This window comes from Geospiza fortis, unplaced genomic scaffold (assembly GCF_000277835.1).
Source record: "Geospiza fortis unplaced genomic scaffold, GeoFor_1.0 scaffold55, whole genome shotgun sequence".
Lineage (NCBI taxonomy): Eukaryota > Metazoa > Chordata > Aves > Passeriformes > Thraupidae > Geospiza > Geospiza fortis.
Window position 1 is genome coordinate 5,296,897 of NW_005054308.1, and position 9,230 is coordinate 5,306,126.

Sequence of the window (9,230 nt, forward strand, 5' to 3'; positions counted from 1 at the left end):
ACCTTCTGGGGGATGCCTGGGATGCAGGCTTCTTACTGGCTGATGAGCAAGCAGATCCTTGGATTAAGATGGTGGATGAGGAGCCCATGGCTATGAGTGGCGTTAGGGGCTTCTGTTTTCCTTGCAGGGTAGAAGGAGCTGATTATGTTCAAATCTGCTTTATGAACAACCCCTCTAGAAATCGGATCATCTCTTTGCATGTTTAAATAAGACTTTAGAAGAATAACTTTATATTCTGCAATTTTAAAAATGCTCTTATTTTTACTTTGAAGACCATTGCTCAACACAGGTTTTAAAGAGGTAAGACATAAACACGTTTTGCTTTACAAAAATTCTTTCACCCAGGAAAAAGACCCTTGAATGCTGTCAAGGGAGACAGGGATATTAATTTGCCTCCCTCTTTGTGTGGTGAGAAGAGAGCACTCACATCAAGGATATGAGGTTGAAATAAGCTGCAAATTACCTGCACATGAAATGAGTATTAAACAAAAAACTGCTGTGTATAGAGGACAGTAAATACAGCATGTAAATAAGTATTTAATTAGTTCATAAAGCATAATCCAAATTGGTGCACACCACTCTCTCATTAACATCCAGAATCTAACCTAAGCCTCTTTTAACAATCGTTGAGTAACCGAACAACTGTATCGCTGTTGTGTGCCAAAGGGAAACTTGGCTTGAAAACATTTGATGGAACAGAATTAAAACACTGTTTGACTATTCATGCAAATGACATCTAACAAACAAACTGTGAATGAACAGAAAAGCACAAGCACTGTAAAAAGCTGCTTGGTTCTCTTGGGATCCTGGATTTTCTGCAAGACAGCAAGCCAATTCAAAGCTCTGGGCTTTGGTTTCATTAATAAGGATGAGTCCAAGGTTTTTTCACCCAGCATCTTCCTCTGACCTAAACTGTGGTTTACTAGGAGTGTCTCACTGCACATGAATAATATGCTGAAATAGATGCTTTTCCTTTTTTTCCGTACAGCCTAAATCACACCTATTTGTTTCAGGAATCTGTTAGAGATACAAGATCCAAACAAATGTTGTGCTCTCAGAGGTTCATGAAAATGCACACACTGAAAGGCCCAACACAATCCCTAGCTCAGATTCCCCACATTTGCACCTCTTATTTCAACAGGAAAGAAGGGTCAAGCTAATGCAGCTCTATGTATAGGGCAGAAGATGATCAACCAGCCTGTGCAATCAGAAAGCTTCAGGCTTGAGAGCAACTCACAACTTTGAAACTTAGTGTTTGATAGTACAGATAGCCAGACAATGGAGATACATGTTCAGATGTCTGTGCAATAAATACACACAGCTCTGGAAAAGACTGCAAGTACTTTTCCAGCACTGCATCTTCATGTACTTCAGTAGGACATCCTGGTTCATATCAACAGAAGAAAAGCCAGAGTCAATCTCCTGTTGTTCTTAGATCAGTAAGTCTAAAATTAAGTTGCTGCAGAGGAGGAAAAAAGTACACAGAGACCATCCCATAATCACAGCTCCTGAACTGAAAGCAGTGAATGAATTAAATCTTATTAGATGTCCTACAGTGATTCAGCATTTATAGAGGGTGATGAAGAAGGCTGGGTAAATCTCAAAGAATTCAAAGCACAGTGAAATACTGTAAAGACACTTTTATCAAGCTATTGTAGCTCACTAACTATTTTGGGATATCTTTGCTTTCTTTTTCTGGGATATTTCAAAGGAAAACACACATTTCTATTTAAAGTTTCTGTGTAGAAATCAGGCTAGCACAGATTGGTGCTACATAAGACAAACAAAGACTTTATTTACTTTTTTTTCATCTGTCCCTCTCTGCTAATTTTATAATTCTTCTGCCTTGAGCAAGTTTCAAGTCAGCACAGTAAGCACATAGAATACATCAAAAAATTAAAGGCAAGCTAAGCGCCAGTGAGGTGCCTCATGCTTTGTAATAGAAGCACTGGAAAGTTTTGATTACTGAGCAAAGCACTGCCTGATCCTAAAAGGGAATTTTGAAAGCTCCTGTAACATAAATAGTAATCAACAGCATGTAGTTCTGCTAGTCTTGGTGCAGAGCAGGTTACCTGCTGATAGAGCTGGCTGGATTTTTAGGCAAAGTCAGGTGGTTCCCTGGATCCCTAATTAAACCAATGCACCATAGGAGAATAATCTGTGTATTTTGGCAAATCATCAGAAAACTCATTAATGCACTTTGAAGGAGTCCCCAGCCTTGCAGAGTTTGTTAGTATCTGCTATGCAAAAGGCAGATAATTTCATCACAACACTGCTCCTGAACCATGAAGCGTTGGGCTCTTCCTGAGGCAGCTCCATGGGTTGCTCCTCACGCCTGGGTGAGCGCCACTGCCCCAGGCTCCTGAGCACACACCCCTGCTGGACATTTCACAGCTTCCACCTTGGGCTACATCAGTGTCAAACAGCTCTGACCCAGCACCAGAGGCCATCAGAGGGCATATCTGACCCTTTGGAGAGGGCACAAACCAAGAGTCATCTGGTTTTGCAGCCACCACAGTTTGCTGATCCATCCAAGCTGATTAGCCCACTCTTTGATCACCCAGCATCCTTACACAACTACTGCTGCAGAAACTACTGATGGCTACGTGCTCTCAGGCAGAGCTGGGACCATGAGTGGATCTCTGCCAGAGCAATCCTGGAGAAGCTGGAGAGCATCAGCTCCTTCCCTGTGGGATGGCAGAGCTCCTGGCAAGCCATTGTTAGAGCCCAGCCCAAGATGCAGCTCATTCATCAGCTCATAATTATCTGCAGCAAAGCCTCAGTGCCTGGTGGGCATCCAGTGATTGTCTATTTCTGTAAGAAATGTCTGGTTTGAATTACAGGATAGGAACCAGAAATGTCATGGTGGATACTGAGCACAAACTTCTGTAATCTGACCCTCCCAAAAGCGTTTCCCTCTCACTTTATATTTCTGTGGTCCCACTTCAAACACCACTGTGCTCTTCGATTTTCATCACCTTCTTTATGCTTTTGAAGATCCCAGATGAGCATTTCTGACATTCCCAAAGCTTTATCATAATCCCACAGGAATAACATTACATCAATTCCTCTGGTGGATGTACTATGGTCACACAGAAAGTCATACAGCAAAATCAAGGGCTCATAGTCTCCCTTTCTAGTCCTTACAAGGCATTTCCTCATTTCCTCAGAGAGGAACTCTCTTTTTTTCCTGAAATCTTTATTGAGCATCACAAGGAAAAAAGAAGAATGAAAGCACACAACACACATGAAACTTAAAAGTCAAACTGTGATCCCACATTTGGAAAACATCTATCATTCTGCTCACAACCACATACACTGGGCAGTTTTAGAAGAGCTTGGCAATGTACATTTTGAACCAGAGATAGGAATCTCACATTTTCTATGCAAATATGAGTCTGAGTCCTGATTTACCTTCCCTGGTGTCAGAGTCAGTAGGTGTTACCAAGTCCAAGTTAGCTGCTTCTGATCAAAATGAAAAACATTCCCCAGCAGATGTGTTGGCAAGGCACTAGGTAGCTTCATGTTACGGGCCTCTATCTCATCTCCGACTGTAACATTGGCTTTAGAAAGGTCATAGATTTTGTTTTCTGACTTCATGACTAATTTATTTTTCTTAGTTCCTCCCGCAGGCTCTTGGAACTTCTCATTCCTGCTCATAAACCACTGCTGTGAGAAGTTTCTCTAAACACTGTAAATTACCTTTGCACCAACAGACTCAGTATTTTTCTGAATTAATGTCTCAAGATCATGCTAATAAAATCAACATCATAAAATAATTAAGCAGACTGATTTATCACTTTACTACAAGGGATAGGGGTGTGGTGTCAAAGTAATAAATACAGTGGCCTCTTTAAATCAGAGTGGTTTGGTAAAGAAAAGCACCCAGAATTTGAAAGCTGATCCTAATCATCCACACTCCATCACGCAAACCACACTGTCACAACTCAGAAGTCCCTGGCTGAAACTTTGTGACTAAAGCTCATGTTGGTATTTGGAATAAAGATAAAAATCATCTTTTAACAGTACCTACCCTCTGCCTTGAGGATGGTACCAAAACCTGTGTGATAGGGCAGCAAGGCACATTCCAGGTACCAATAATGAGCAATGATCACCTAATTGACACTGGGAATAAAATCCCTGTGAAAATGAGCACAACCTGTAAGAGTTCTGAGAGGGTCTTTCTTGCAGGAACCCCTGAATGCCCAAGCACAACTACAACTTCCACTGTAGGGTGGCAATCAAGATAATGAACAAAAATAACCTCATGTAGGTCTCTTCAGACACTGTTCACACCAGTCACAGCTACTGGTTTATAATGAACAGTCAAAATGTGGAGTTAACTCACATATATATATTTAAACTTTCAAACAAGCTGTAATTCAGCTACAGACAGCTGAAGTCCCTCAGATGAATAGAGCTGGACTTACATTTGTTATTTGTGAAGCTTCTTGGAGTTAGTTCAAATTCAAAGTCCCCATATTCAAATAAACTGATTTTAAATAATGAGCATTGGAGCTTATGAATTATTTAATTTTCAAAAATCCAGTTGAATTCTACATTATTGAACTATCCTTGCTGTCTAAAAGAAATGCTTTTTAGTTTAAAAAGCATGATTCTGAAGACAGGGAGCACCATTATTTCAATGTATTCAATCATCACTTTCTTTTTAGCAGCTTGAATTAGACATGCTTTCAGGTTTTTATCCAACTGCCAGTTAGAAACCGATGGCATTTCTGCCCTTTCCTCTCGTTAGGGACTTGCTGTTCTGTACCTGCAAATCTTCATCCCTCATCAGCCAGAGGTACGAGAGCAGAAATCTCATCTATAATAGTAGTATCATGTACATCCTATTAAAGAGGACAGATAACACATTCAGCAGCGCCTCAGGGCCACAATTTCAAAGACATGTGTAGTGCTGAAAGATGCAGGTGAAAGACTCCAGGGACTTTCCAAAGCCCCCAGCTGCATAACTCTCATTGATTTCAGTTATTCAAATGAAAAGTTGTTTAATGTATTTGTTCTGGAGTTGAAGTTTCACTTGAAGGCTGGGGGATACATAATCCCATGAGCTAATTTTTAATACTGATTCTCACTGATTTCAAAGGCAGGTAAATGACTAAATACTCAGATAAATCTAGCCCAGAGTGAGGCATAATTCTTATTTAGAGTCTATCTCCCTTTGAAATAACAGCAATTAGGCACTTAGCTACTTTGAGGAGATGGGCTTTAGTATCACAAATATTTTGGCCATATATCCACTAAATGAGTATATATAAATATTTTAATATTAGCTCTTTTACAGTAAAGAAATGGAAAAGAATTTGAAGATTTTTACCCCTGAAAATCCCTTAATCTTCAAAACTACTTTTAAGAGAGCTATGAAATAGTGAATTTCAGCACCAGGACTGGGTATCAACAACATCCATTTCAAAATCAATGAACCCTTTAGGTTGAAAAAGCTCTTTAAGATCATGAAGTCCAACCATCAACCCCAGCACTGCCAAGGTCACCACTAAACCACACCCCCAAGTACCACATGCAAATATCTTCTAAACAACTCCAGGAATGGTGACTCTATCACTTCCCCGGGCAGCCTGTTCCAATGCTTGATAACCATTAAGAGATTTTTCCAAATACTGAATCTAAACTTCTCCTGGAGCTACTTGAGACCATGTCCAGATCCCACTGGAGAGCCTTCCAGCCCTCCAGCGGATTAACACTCCCATCTAACTTGGTGTCATGAACTGAGGATTCACTCAATTCCCTAATCCAGATCACTGCTATTGAGCGCTGCTGGACCTGGGGAATACCACTTTGGACTGGCCACCAGTTGGATTTGGTTCAATTTACCACCACCCTTTGGATCTGACCACCCAGACAGATTTTTATCCTCTGATCACTGCACCCATCCAAGCCATTCAGCTCAATGACATCCATTCAGTGTCCTCCTCCTCCTCCCAGAGCATCCTGCAGTGAAAACCTTTTCTTTCCCAAGCAGCAAGGTAATTCTACAACACCACTTCTAGCCTTGCACTCTTCTAGTATTTCCCAAACAATTGTACAGGCAGATACAATTACTGGGGGGTTGAGATGCTTTCTTGCTGAAATTGAATTACCTTCTATGTTCTTGAGTAACTACAGAACTACAGGATTCCACCCAAATATGTCTACTCTGTGGAAATGCTCCTGCATGCTATAAATACAAAGTTAATTTGTGCAATGTGCGGGCTCACACTTGGAAATGCAGAGGACTGTACAGGCCAATATCCTTCCCAGGAAAAAGCACAGCATGACATGCAATGAAAATGGTGCGAGCAAGAGGCAGCCGAGGGTCTCCAAAGCGAAAACAATGGCATCTTTTCCAAAGGTGGCTGAATGTCCCCATGGTGCTGAGCAGAGAAAAGAGAGGAGGTCAAGAGAAACCAGAGTTTTGTCAGAGGAAATGACTGGAGGATGAAAAAGGGGAGGCATGAGGCCGAGCTCACTGCAGTGGAACGGCTGGCGCACGGTCAGACGATACGTGGCTGCAGCCCAACGTGTTAAAAATCCTCTGGCATCTATCGCCATTTGTTTGGGAGTGACTTCATTTCCAAACTTTGGGATAAATATTAGCACAGCTATTCAAGATAGCCAGGACACCCAGCCCCTGTTTTTTCTCACTTCGTGGCTTTTAGGTGTGGACTGTAACACATCACTTAAGCTGCACAAAACAGATTTTACTGAATTTACAGTCCATTGCGCTGGGCTTGGAAAAAAAAAATATTGTTTTGATTGGGTTGGTGGTAGGGTTCCACCCAAGATCCCTGGGAAAAGTTAGTTAAGGACAACTGTTCACGCCATCACACACAAAGAGATCAAGCACAGTGGGAGAAACAGCCATGCTGGGAGTTGCTTCTGGGAAAGTAATGTCTTGCCCCAGGAGGGACAATTCACCTAAGGTTTATTTCATTTTTGGAACCTCAGAAATTCAACTATTTGATGACCTGTTTTATCTCCAGTAAATATCTTCACTATTATTTTATTTCATTACCATGCATTATTGATTTTATGCTTACTACCTCGTTACCATACAAAGCTAATTGATTCTATGCCTTGTTACTACAGGAAGCTAATTGATTACATCCTAAATCCAGCAGGGTACACACAATCTAATGGTTATGAGAGAATATCCAATTAGATTTAAAAACACAACTGGAATTGTTTGTAGCTGTCTTCTTTTCCAGTGACCTTGGACCCACACATTTAATCAGAGACACACTGCATACATGTGACCCCTAAAAGCCAGGGACCCCAAGGCCTTTTATTGTGGGCTCATTTTCTAAATAAAAACCCCCAAAAATTCAAAGGGGTAGAAGAGAGGGCAGTGGAGGAGTCACTGTGAATCTCAGGAAAGGAGAACAAAGCCATGTTCTATACAGAATTACACCTTGCACCCATCCAGCAATGAGGGCAAGAGCTGGAGTTGCCTTGTTGAGGGGAAGGAGAGGTTCTGCATTGTGTTGTCCTTGGCACAATCCAGGTCCCCAGCACCATCTGCAGCAATAAACCCCTCCTGCCTCTCTGTGCTGGAGCTGGAAACAGGGCTGGTTACCATCACCACCCCTCTGCTGAAATACAGACTCTAGAAGCCAGCTGAGTTTGAGAGAAAGAACAGGACAACACTGATGACTGCCAGCAACTTTCCAGAGCCTTTCAAGAGGCCTTGAGGATTTCAAGCAGCTCCTCAAATTTGGGCACAAGGCTTGGGACACATCCTCAGTCCCCAAAAGACATGTTTCTACCTCAGAGCTCTCAACAGAACAATTGCTGCCTGTGCCAAGAGCTGCTGTGCCCTGTGGGGATGGTTACACAGGCTGCACTTTCTAAACCACTTGCAGAGACAGGCTGCTGAAGAGTTGTTATTTCTTGCAATTTGTGTCTTGGTTTGGTTTACTAAAATTAGGAAAAAGTATATTCCAGAGCTGGAACATTTATGGCTTCTTTACCATTACTGTATATTTTAATTCTTAAAAATAGATTTAAGTGACATGATAAGTAAAGAGTCCTGTTTAATCTATTTTGGCCTGTTTGCCACATTCCTGGTTTGGCCTGTTTGACTTGTTAATTTAGAGATGCATAAAACCATCTGTTTCACTGTAGACTTTGTTTTAAGCCTCAGAGGAAACAAACCACACAAATAAATTAAATTCACTATGTCATTTCTGTTAGAATATATGCATTTACAGCCATCAGAGCAGACACCAAGTACTCCATAACTCTAATGTCAGAGCAGGTTTTTAACTATTTACAATGCTGTTATAAAAAGTCATAACTGAATTTATATCACACAAGGGATTTTCTCAAATTGTATTCCACCTCTAATTTAAAATGAAAAACAGTGATATTCTGCACATTGCTAAAAGAACATAATAAAGAAGGAAAAAAACCAAGCTTCATAATTAAAAAAATACATCTTGGAAAAACTACATCCCAGACAAATCTACCTAACAGCCTGGATTTCTGCCTCTGTGGTTTGCAAAGTGAAAGGAGTCGTCTACAGGCTCATCCTCTTGACACCACTGTAAACTTCAGCAGTCAGACTCCATTTGTCAAAAACAGAGCAGACCTACAATTTGTTACTCAACACTATTTTACTAAGAATACACATTCACTGAGGCCAAAGCTTTTTCAGAAGTGTCTCTTTTTGAGAAAAGACTCCTGTTCCAGACGAGAAGGAGAAGGAAGAAAGTAATCCCCAAATGAGTTGCCTATGAGGGGGGCTACCACTGACTTCTATTTCTTTGGCAAAAGAATGAAATATATTTGGATTTTTATCTGTACTAGGGATCGTTTTTCAAGTCTTCATTCTTTTCCAAAAAACAGTGTCCTTGCTTACTGTCTGGGGTATTAAAGGGCTGTTGCATTGATATTTAGAAATAAAAAGTGATTCTTTCAAACATAATATTCCCTAGTGTCTCCTTTCATCACTCCTACACTATATAGCCTGTTACACAGATTATGGTTATGAAGATTAAATATTTAACTAAGGAAACCTAAAGATGTCAGTCACGCAGTAAATACTAAATCAATTTAAGAAGGCTCAGTGTTACACTGCATAACATTTTACTGCAGTGTGAACAAGGAGCAGGGAGGTGGCCTGGGACCTAAAGTGGCTGTTGAGAAATCAAAGAATTCAGCAGAGTAGTTTTAAAAATGTAAAGGCCAGTTGTAATTTCTGTTAGAACCTT

At 40.8% G+C, this 9,230-nt stretch overlaps 1 protein-coding gene across 1 annotated transcript in view; it reads right to left on the reverse strand.

Moving 5' to 3' along the window:
* Positions 1 to 9,230, reverse strand: part of ADAMTS2 (ADAM metallopeptidase with thrombospondin type 1 motif 2) — a 172,559-nt gene that overhangs the window by 47,682 nt on the left and 115,647 nt on the right. The gene's annotated exons all lie outside the window — the stretch shown is intronic.